The sequence below is a fragment of the Sinohyriopsis cumingii genome, chromosome 18, assembly GCF_028554795.1.
Source record: "Sinohyriopsis cumingii isolate HCF-2022 chromosome 18, ASM2855479v2, whole genome shotgun sequence".
Classification (NCBI taxonomy): domain Eukaryota; kingdom Metazoa; phylum Mollusca; class Bivalvia; order Unionida; family Unionidae; genus Sinohyriopsis; species Sinohyriopsis cumingii.
Genome location: NC_142978.1, coordinates 44,564,973 through 44,577,016, shown reverse-complemented (window position 1 = coordinate 44,577,016; position 12,044 = coordinate 44,564,973). Strand labels below are relative to the sequence as shown.

The 12,044-nt window shown below is 35.5% G+C and overlaps 1 protein-coding gene across 1 annotated transcript in view; it reads left to right on the top strand.

Annotated features, from left to right (window-relative positions):
• The window catches only part of LOC149776526 (protein LSM12-like), a 32,988-nt gene that overhangs the window by 7,414 nt on the left and 13,530 nt on the right, over positions 1 to 12,044 (top strand). The window lies entirely within an intron of this gene.

Sequence of the window (12,044 nt, the reverse complement as noted above, 5' to 3'; positions counted from 1 at the left end):
GCAGTAAGAAAATCACACAGAATTGAGATCATTAATGAAAGTTGTTACATTGGAATCGATAATTATTGAGATGGAAAAAACAAAGCGTTGAAAAGGCTACTAACACAGACTGTGTCTGACTGTGTGGCACTCTTGCACCTTCTGAATGGGCACCCAAATGGAATATGGTGCCCATCCAGAATGTACATGTGTGCAGCACACGCATCTTTGACATTAAATAATTATGTAAGGCACTGTCCTACTTTACTGATGGTTGTATATGTTGTAACTAGTTACATATATATTAAAATTTTAAAAATCAGTATTTTTTCCTGAAAAACAGTATTTTTGTCACAAGCAGTCAATATTTTTGTACTCTGGGGTTGGCAGCAATGTCGATAGCAGTTTTGGGAGATTTAGTATACAATGTGTATGTATTTCTGTCTGCTTTATGGTTTCATTTTGTTATACATATATATTTTAACTCTACTTCATTTTAATTTTGTGTGTATTTATGTTGTATTGCTATGTCTTGTATGGTGTTAAAGTCAATATAAAAATTATTATTGTTATTATTATAACTTTCGAAAGAGTTCTGAATTTCAGTACATTTTGGTTAATAATTCCAGCATGAAATGTTAGCAAATTGTCCACAATTTAAAGGATAACAACGATCAATGTTCTCCTTACAAAGACTGGCATCTTCTTAATTGGAGTATTATAGCATTCGTCTGTTAAATACATTCATTTTGCTTTTACCCTGCTGCTTCCAAGTTTTCCTTCATAAATATATATCCAGAATGCCTAATAAATATTTGCATGCAATCAAGAGACAGTTGTTTCAGTGATCCAGAAACTAATTAGCAATTTATGGCTCTAATTTAAGAAAGACAATCCAACAAATACAGACCTGCCAACTCTTACGATTTTGCTCTAAGTCTTATAAAATTTATCCATTAATTATGGATGGCATACAAGCAAAAACTACAGGAAAATTATCATCGCCGAAAAATCCAGAAAAATTTGTTCATCCGTGTTTGATTTGGATCTGGGTTTCATATTAGAAGTAGTGAAATTGGTCAGAGAACCAGACTAACTTTACAGCAGCACGTCAGACGCTTTAAACTGCACATATTTAATCATGCGAAGTGTCTGCATGGTCAAACTGTTGATCATGGATATTTTTTTTAATGGCATCCAGCAAGCAATGCATATTTAAAGGGGCAGGGGCCAGTTTTTATGTACAAATTTAATGTCGCAATCAGCGACCTAGTATAAAAAAAATCATAAAAATCAAATACATAAGTGAGGTCAAAAAGGTCCATATTTCTTGACACCTATATTAAAACAAAGCATAAGAATATTATTCACTTGACCAGAGAAGTCAGTGGCAGTTCATAGCAGAAGTTTATGCACCCCAACCCCTATTTTATACATGCATTTTTAACATCCACAGGCCATTTTTTACAGCATGCTCACAGTGCAAACGCAAGCCCTTTCCCTGGATGAAAATTTTGAAAAACATTGTCTACTAAATAGCTTGATGCAATTCTGAATAGTTGTCATCCAAGCCATTTTTGAGATATTCTACTTGCCTTGAACCCACATGTCTACTGCTATGGGAGGCTAGCTCTTCTTCCTAGCCGACTATTGGTATTTCACTATCAACATACTGCAGAACAACTATGAAAGGTGTAGATGCCTAACATCAGTTTCAAGAACAACACAAGTCCGAAACACTTTGTACACAAATATATCCATATCAATAAATAGTAAACAATAATAGCCTTAAGTTAAGAAATTTACCAGGGGCCAATTTACGAAACTGGACCCTGCCACCTAAGACATAATGGAAAATAAGCCTCTTGAAAAGTGTTAATAATCAACACAGAAAAATAAAAAGGAATATTCAGATTCTTGTGAATGTAAGCTGGAAGGGACACAATTATGCCATTTTGAGTATGACTCATTGTTGGAAATATGATTGCCGTCATCATGTGAAATGGAAAAAAGAATTTCCAAGAATTACATCAAGTTGGGAGACAGCAACAAGCCATTGAGCTCCATAGGGTTTGGAACTAAAATTTGTGCAACTGTACTAGTGGTAAATAAAGTCTATGCATACTTTTACAAACTTTTCAGTTGAACATAATGTTTATCATGCTGCACGTTCCAAACACCGAACTTTTAATTACGTTTCCAGCTTTACAATAACAGTATATGATATTTTGTTACACCTTGCTGAAAAATAGTCAAACTTATGGAAAAAAATCAACTGCCTTACTGAGATGGACTCGTCACGGTTGGCAGGTCTGCAGCCATACTGGTAGCACTTCATTGTAATAGGCAGCACAAAAGAACATGTCAAAAGAAACTTTATTAAAACAAGCTATATATTTCATTGCAATTGAGATAATTCTAAATATATTTTCATTCCACTACTCCTAGTATTTCAACCTCCTTTAGAATCTTACTTTGAGCTTGAAGTATTTTTAGCTTCAATCTTTTTCTTTCCTTTCTCTCTTTTGCTTTTCTTTTTCTATTTTCTTTCTCCGCTGCTTTTTTCCTTCCTTAAATTATGTCATCACTCATCAAAAGATGATGTGATGTGATGGCATGTTTCAACTTTAGCCTTTGTGTTCCCTCTGCAATGGCAATACCAAAAATATTATCTTATTTGGGATTCCATGTTACCCGACATAAAAATTTTGCACTCTTGTCATCATTTAAATTGAAGTATGTGGTATCTTTCACATATCGTCTAAAAGCAGTGATGTTCCATTTGCCAAATCGATGTGCAGTGTGCTGACATAAAGCTTTTCATTGGTTGTAATACGTATAGCCAAAAGCACATCTGAACCAATGATGTATGGAGAATGCTGAATGTTTTCAACTGCCTCACTGGATACCTCTACTAAAATAAGTCCTTCATGCAGTGCTGTTTCTGTATCATTGGAATCCTGAAATGTTATTGAGGCTGACAGGATTTTTGTGACAGAGACTGTTACATGTATTAAATTAAGCTACAGGTCTGAAGTTGTTGAATTAGGTGGTATGTGGCCATGACTACTGATTGATGATGCTGTTGAAAGGGCAGGCTGAGACCTACCATGTGGTACTGACGCCAAGAAAGCAGACTCTGGTATAGCTGCTCTATTGATTGGGAAGATACCAGTTCCTTTGAAGCTGTTTATTATTTTGCTGGATGTGAATGTGTCTTGCCATGCCAGACGGAATAATCTTGGCCATAATGATAATAATGAGGACTTTGTATAGTGCCTAATCTTTAGAAGCTCTAAGCACTTTACATTAGACAACACCTATAACATAAAAAACACATATAATGATATGATTACAGAAAACAAAAACAAACACCATGAAATTAGAAAATATAAAAACATGCTGAAAATATTTAAGGTAGGAAACATTATTAGGTCTTTAAGTTTGTTCTTGCAGTTTAAATAAGTGAGTTTTAAGAGCACTCTTGAATGGAATCACAGTGTCTTTTTGTCTAAGTTCAGTGGGCAATTCATTCCACGTTGCTGGGCCCTGGTATGCAAAAGACCATTGTCCATATGACTTCCTTTTCATAGTGGGAATGCTGAGTATATGATTGTCAGAAGAGGAGCATAATGATCTTGCTGTTGTGTACACATGGGTGAGGTCGGATAGGTATGTTGGACTGGAGTCTATCAGTGAAACGTAACACAGCGAACAAATTTTGTGTTTGATTCTGGATTGAATGGATAGCCAGTGTAGGGTACAGAGCAGTGGAGAGGTGTGCTGTGATCATAGTACTCTAAGTATGATCCGAACCGCTGTGTTTTGAAGTTTCTGGAGTAGATATTGAGATGAACCAGACAGAATTGAGTTACAATAGTCCAGTCTTGAAAGTACTAATGAACACACAAGTGTTTTAGTGGCATAAACTGAAAGATATTTGTGAATGGAGCTGATGCGTCTCAGCTCAAGATATGCAGTCTTGCATATGTTCATGACATGTTGGTGCAATGTGAGAGTACTGTCCAGAGTAACACCTAGGTTTCATACTGACTATGTGAATTTAATGTTGGTGTTGCTGATATTTATTGTTTGAGGTAAAGGATGTGAATGAGAAAGTCTTTGTGTTGTGATCAGAATTGCCTCAGTTTTATCATCATTTATCTGCAGCTTGTTACATGTCATCCATGATTTCACATCAGAAATGCACCTCTCTTCACCTTGGATGGTAGCATCAACTTCATTTGGGTGGCTAGATTTGTATATTTGGGTGTCATCAGCGTATAATTGGTGAGACACTGGATGATGATCTATGACACTTGAGAGTGGCTGAGTGTATAGAATGAAGAGAATAGGTCCAAGAACAGACCCCTGTGGAACACCACAACATAGATTAACTGAGCTGGAGTGTATTCCCTTTGTGTCCTGTTGACCAAGTAGGACTTGAACCACAGTAAGGCTGTATCATGAATGCCAAATACATGCTGGAGATGGTGAAGTAATATGTCATGGTCTATTGTTTCCAAGGATCAGACAAATCTATTAGGGTGAGGACTAATCTTTCCGCTACCCAAAGCAGAGAGAATGTCATTAACTACTTTTAGAAGAGTAGTTTCAGTACTGTGGCAAGGGCGATATGCAGATTGTAAATTGCTAAAAGACTGTTTGAATTCAGATGAGATACAAGCTGGATAGAACAACCTTTTCTAAGATTTTTTATATGAACGGGAGATTAGAAACTGGGCAGTAGTACTTTAAATCATTATGGTCTAGTGTTGGTTTCTTGAGCAGAGGCTTTACAATGGCAGTTCTGAAAAATGATGGGAATTCCCCGGATGAGAGAGAGAGGTATTAATAACATCAGTTAGTGAAGGCAATACTGGATCTAAGCACTCAAGCAGCAGTGATGTTGGGATTGGATCAAGTCCACATGACTTTGGTGCACTCTTCATCAGAATTGTACGTACGAAATCCATATAGACAGGTTCAAATGCTGCTAATGGCTGCCGCTGAAATCCTGTATCCCAACTGTATGGTGATGACGAGTCAATTGAAATTGTGGTGTCAAGCTTATCTCTAATGGTTTGTACTTTGTCACGGAAGAAATTTGCAAACATGTCCAGAAGGTCGACTGGAGAGAAGGTAGTTGGAAGTGGTGCACATTTGTTCCTTGACATTAGCTTGTTAGTATTTCGAAGAGCTCTTTGCAGCTGGAACTTTCCATGATCTTAGTACTGTAGTGGGCTGATTTTGCTGCATGGACTATATTTGTGACATTCTTCTTAGTGATAAGTAATCCAGGATTTTCTGTCAGAAGCTCCGCGCATACCCTGTTGTTAGCTTTACTGAACGGCCCAAAGAAACTTTTGTCTAAGGGCTTAATTAGTGTGTGGCAGAAATGTTAAAAGATGGATATTCTTTTTTGCTTCTTCTAGTAATCCAGTGACTTAATGTGACCCATGAGAATCGAGGATCAAAAGCTGTGGTCGCTCAGGGCCATAATTCTTCTAGAAAACTCCCCATAAACCATTCTTTATCTAAAACATCACAAATGCAAGCTTTCTCCTGGTAGGTCCATACTTTACCAGATGTGGCATCCATACAGTTAAATGACTGCAAACTCTTCTTTGTCTTTCCCCTGGCACTGCATGTCGGAGGCATTGCTGTTCCTGCTGCAAAAAAAACAGGTGAGGATTGTAACATTTTCTCCAGAGTTAGATGTTCTACCAACTACACTTCTGGCCCTTTTTCTGGCACACACAGTTGCTGGAGTGTGTTCAGACTGTTGGCTTTTCTCATCACAATTCCATATTAAATGAGGACTGTAGATTTAAATTTGTAAATATTTCTTGAAAATCTGGGAAGATATTATCAACAGCTGTGTGTTTCGTCATTCTGGCATGTGATGATGACAACTTCTCAGGTTTCCTGAGTGCCAGTTCAGGATATCAAGCCGTTAAACCTTTCCACCAATCTTCTCCTGGTATCCCATTTTTAAATGGTGTACTAATTTTCATCCTTTTGCACAGTGTGGTGGTCTTCATCAACAGCTGCTTCTTGGTAATCTCAAATCCTTTTGACAATGCTTCCAGGGACTTAGCAAATATGCCTTCTTCATCCTGTGCTGGTATAAGCTGAGGTCATCCTGGTTTGGACCCTGAACGGTAACAACCAGTTACATGGTCCACTAACATTGTTTTTGGGATTACCTATTTCAAGCTGTCTTTCCTATAGCTCAACCATTCTCTTATTGCTGATAGAGTGTCTTCTAAATCTTTATATGCATACTGCATATTCTTTTTCTTCATCTGGTTTGTCTTTGAGATCCTGCAAGAGTTTAAGCTAATAAATAGATAGACAAAAACAGACCCATATGTACATACATGATATATATAAATACATGCATGCATATAGAACAAATAGATGGATAGCTGTTTGGATGGGTAGATGGATGGATGGAATTATAACTATAATGTTAACTTGACTGATTTTGAATATTTGGGGAGAAAGTTTAAATAATATGAACACAGTTTAATACAAAAAACAGCAGCCACATCTTAATACTTAATGTATCAATAAAATATTGAATATCTAAGAGCCTAAAAGGTTTGATCGCATGCTTGACTGGTCAGAATTACCCCTGGCACAAGAAAATATCATGAGTAATTCTGACCAGTTTATTTCTGTGGAAATATTGAAAAAAATGTAATTAATTGGATGTATAGTTAAGTTTTGATTTGTAAAGATAAAACTCTCTGTGTGAAGAAAAATCAATGGTATACATTAATAAAATGATAATACAAACCTGGCATGCGAATTGTGCAGACCTAAATCTTTCTTGATGAAACCTGAAATTTCCTGCTTGCAACACTTTACCAGAATAGCGCCTGACATAGTTTTTCATTAGCATGATCTCGCAGTATTTGGTGCCATTAGGGTAACCACTCCAGGTTACAGAGATGCATTTCTTTTTGGGGTATTTGTTAATATGCATTGGATATGTTTGATGTTATGATCATGAAAGTGGATGGAATTATCCTGGTGGTCGGAATAAGACCCATTTACCCTAGCAATCATAAGCATGAACTTTTTGTTACAAACAGGAAACTTTCAAGGCACAATAAATATGTTCCACTCACTATGAAAAATGAAACAATGCTTTTATTTAAGTTTGTTGCCGACTTTCTTTGATCAAAGGTCTTCGGTTTGATGAAGGTTCATGTGTTATTGAAGGTGTTGCAAAAGGCACTCTTTGAAGGACCAAAAGAATGCCCACTTGTTATTGCTGCGGCATCCTACAATTGTAAAACTGACGGAGACATTTTTTTTCCTTCATTTGCTTAGTATATATACAGAACGATCAAGGCTTCAAAGGTATTCAGTTTTCTTTGAAGTTTCAGCAAACCTATTTTTCTGTTACATTTTTTCAAAAAAGGAAAAAACTGTCATCATCTGGTAGATTGTAGTCATTCCTGTAGCTAGTCAGGTAGCATGAATATTTTGGCCATGTTAGGGTAGTTTGTCAATATGAACAAGGATTTGTTTATAAAACAATGATGTAAGTGCAATTTTATATCCAAGATTATGGCTTCCTGTCATGGTGCCTTTGAATTTTTCAGGCACAAGACTATATACAGTTTTAACAGTCAAAAATGTTGTCGTCAAAAAGACTGCCAGATGGTATATTTTGTCGCCAGTAAGGGAAAATAATAGCAATTTGCGACATTGGAAAAGCCCTGAGCAATCCTTGCCCATTCATAACAGCACAGCATCAGCCCCAAGCATGACCTTGTAATGTATACTGAAAACTTGAGCATATAAGGCAATAGCCAGGAATGGGATCCAGCAGGGATCACCTTTGCACATATATGACACATAATCTTCAGTTGTGCTGCCTACATGTTTGTTGAAGTTAGTAGAAGTTGATCCTCTTAAAAATTCTTTTAATTTTAATGTGATTGGGTAATGTATTTGATGGAGAAAGGAAATTATTTAGTTATTTAGTAAATTAAGTTTCACTTGCCCAGTCACATTATAATTAATACCAGAACCATTTCCTGCAAATGCAAGCATCCTGTTATATGTTTCATTCAAGTTTAAACTAATAATACACATCTGGGTTATGGTTGGCCAGCTAGTAGGTGCAATGGGAATTAATTTGTAAGAGTTACTTCCCTTGATCTATTTGCCATGTGGCTAATAAGACATTTTTCATCTTTCAGGTAGGGTTGGATTGGGAGGTAGTGGAGAGTATTTTTTCATAATGTTAATGTGATAGGGTAAGTATATTCAGGTGAACAATATTACCCAAATATTCACTAAGTCTAATGTATTCATCATGTTTTACCCATGTTGTGAACATGCAATAGACTACAGTGAAACTCATTTGACTCAGTAACGCCACTACATCCCATTCAATCACTACAAAATATGTGATGTGAAATATACATTTTTAGCTTTTTGGAAGTTATTTTAGGTTTACTTAATAACAGGTGGAACATTTTAGGAAAGCAGCATTTTCAGATTAATAGATACATTGTAAATGGTTGTCACCAAGCCACATCTTGCATTTTCATACATATGTTGAATGTCTTTGTGACCAAATATGCTTGGTAAACAAGAAATTTACAAAATACCCCATTGACACCACAAAAGAATTCAGTTACGAAGAAACCTGCTTTAAAGGAAAACTCTAATAAAAGGGACACTTTCAGGAATTCGAGTAACAAAAATCCATAGGTAGATGGTCTATAGATACAGGATATCTGTTTTACATGGACAGTAGACACTTATTTGTTAAAAATGCTTGTAGACTACATTGTCACAAATAATATAGGTGAACTATTGAATACAGATAACACTATTTTGCACCAGTTTACATGATTATATAAATATAGCTTTGGGGCTTGACTAATATTATTAAATATTTATGCTATTTAATGCTGGGCTCGAAATTAGCGGTAGTCTGCTAGCCCGAGGCTAGCAGATTTCCTGTCGGACTGGTAACATTAATAATGTTAATAGTCCGATGGGCTAGTAAGTTTCGGTTATCAATAGTCAGCTTTTGTTTATGCCATTCCCTAATAAAGACATGACTTAACAGATGTTCTGTATAATCCAAGCAGTGGCCATTGTAAACAGAGTTGTAAAATATTAGCATGAGAAGATGAAGTCTATTTCTGCCTTAGAAAGGTGCATTTCTATAACAAGAATCCATCCGATTTTGTGCATTTCACTTAATAGCGCAAATTATTAACAACGGAAGTTTCGTAATTGATCCTAATTAATCTGATAACGAATTAAATGAAAAATGTCATGGTATCACACTTTATTCACTCGACCACAGTAACAAACTACAAAGCGTTATACCACACAAAAGAACATGGCAAAATCTATTAAAAGAAATTAGTTTGCACATTTTTTTTGTTGACAGTTCTTTTTTTTGCTCACTACCCAAATGCTCCAACAGTCACAAACAGGAATGAGGATTAATTAAATTTCCATTAAGACTTAACACTTTAGAATTGTTTTTATTTCAACATATAAATTAGCTTTCTTACTTTCATTTTATTTAATAATGTGATCTGCCTAAGTAAACATATTCAGAACTCACTTTGTTCCGGTAGTCTAGAAATTATGGGTCGGCTTATACGTGGGTCATGCACTTTATAATAGTTTTACCAATTCAGTTTTGGGGGGTCGGCTTATACACGAACGGGCTTATATGCGAGTATATACGGTACATATTTTACATTTCCATCGAAATAATTATAAGAATTAGATCAATTTATTATGATTACATTATTGACACATCCTTTCCATACAACTACTTTTTCTATGATGATAAGAATAGTTTTTATATTTTTCCCTTACAAGAATGAACAAATAATTGAATACACATTGAGATATCCAAGCAGAATGCCGTACATTTGTTGAGAATTATCTCTGAGCATGGGCATCTAAGATTTGAAAACTTTCCGCCTTATTATTAATTTCAACAATACACTGAGGTTCAATTAATAAGAAACAATTACCAAACTTACGACTTATGAAACATTAACTGGAGCTGTTAAATACAAAGCACTGAGTGTCAGATGGCTTCGTTTCACGGGAACACACCTTTTCCAGGCTGAAACTAACACTATCTTCTGATGCTAATATTTTATAACAGTGCTTACGATAGCCACTGCTTTGATCATGCAGAACATCCGCTGAAGTTAAGTCTTTGTTTGGGAGATGCCGTTTAATTGTGGGAGGGGGCAAAGACACGTGTTTTGAAACGAGTTTATTGCTCTGACTTTCTTATATAAAGGACACTGTGCCTTTCCTTTTCTTGCTTTAAATAATTCACGTCAGCTATACTATAACATCTTGTGTTTCAAAACAAGGAATAATTCCCTCCTTATAAGGTAGGCAAAGTGTGGCATTTGATAGAAGGTGTTTAGCCACCGAAATAAAACAAAAGTTGAATGAGAATGATGAGGAATAATTCTTTTGATAGGAAAAGCATAATGGAAAGTTTCAGAAGAAAAGGACAAAAGACAGGGAATGGCTGAATTATGACGAGGAAAGGAACGGTATATGGTGTAACTGGTGTACACGATTCGCAAAAACACACAGAAAACATCCAGTTTTGTTGCTGGTTGTTCGAACTTTAAAATTGAATTGGTAAACATACATGAAAGCTGTGTGACATTGTTTTGTGAACAGGACTAGTAAAGATTTGGCAGGGCTAGTAAATTTCTCAATATACTAGTCCTTCTGGCTACAAAGAAATTTGTGTTAAATTCGAGCCCTGTAATTGTAAGGAGTTTTGTCAGAAACAATACAGTGTTGATTAAAATACATGTATGTGCATACAATCTAAGAGTATCTCAGTCACTTTTATTTAAAGGACACCTGTCTAGAAAGGAAAACAATTTTCCTTGATTATCTTGTACAAACAGGTTTCACTGTAGCTTGAAACAATGGAGTAAAATAGTTACTATATTACAATCTTGTTATAAGCTCTGGAAGGGGAGAATACTGTAAATCCTTAAGGAAATCACTTGGTTTCCACCAGAATGTGTGTAGCAACTGGTATTTGTTGCCTTATAATGAGTCTTTGTTGTACCATGAAAAGGCGTCTCTTTGAAATTTTCTTTCATGCATTTTTCTGTCGTTAAGCGTTGGTCTTTAATATGTAATTGGATTTATATCAAACCCTGAGACGTTAATACTATCATTTGAATTAAGTATTCAGCATGACAATTAAATTCCTTTCAGTTCACTTGCTCCTAAAAATACACAAGTCTGTTTGCCACATAAACATGAATAGTTTTTGAAACGTGCAAGGAAGCTTGTTTTAACATGGTACTCTGACCATAATGTACAGTGCATCAGCAGAGCCATTATACTTCAACAGAAGCAGGATTTTCTTTCCATTCCAAACCATTTTATTTTCAAAATATGGCAGTATTTATCCAGCATAGATTCATTTAAGTATATTATATTACATTCTCACCAATGCAACAGAGAAATCTTGATTTTTTGCTAACATTACATTCCTTTTCTTAGTCGATCCGGTCATCTCAGTCATATTGTAACTGCTTTATCAAAGGATGCAACCATTTTGTCTTGTCTTCTGCTTGGTTCTATGGAATTGTTTCCTTGTAATAAAAATTAATTATTTATTGTTTATTTCATTTAACATCCATCTGTTAAATATGATAACATCTTAATACTATCAAACATGTTGTATTGTTATTTTCTAAAGCATAAGAATTGTGTACTTTGGATGTACAGGTCATGCCATGGCCCTCATTAACATATTTGTATTAATGAGCCATTTGCACATTGCTTTAAACCTCTTCACACACTGCTTACAATATTTAACAATTATAACTTAAGTTGTTGCTGTTTGTTGGAGAGGGTATACAAGTGGTAAATATAGTTGGATTCTGCTGAGGTGATTATTCAGATTTTCATAACATATCATAAGACTGAATTTACTGAATTATAATTTATAACCTGATTGTCACCAAGGGGTCTGATACACTGTCAGCTTATTTGAATTTCGAAGCAAA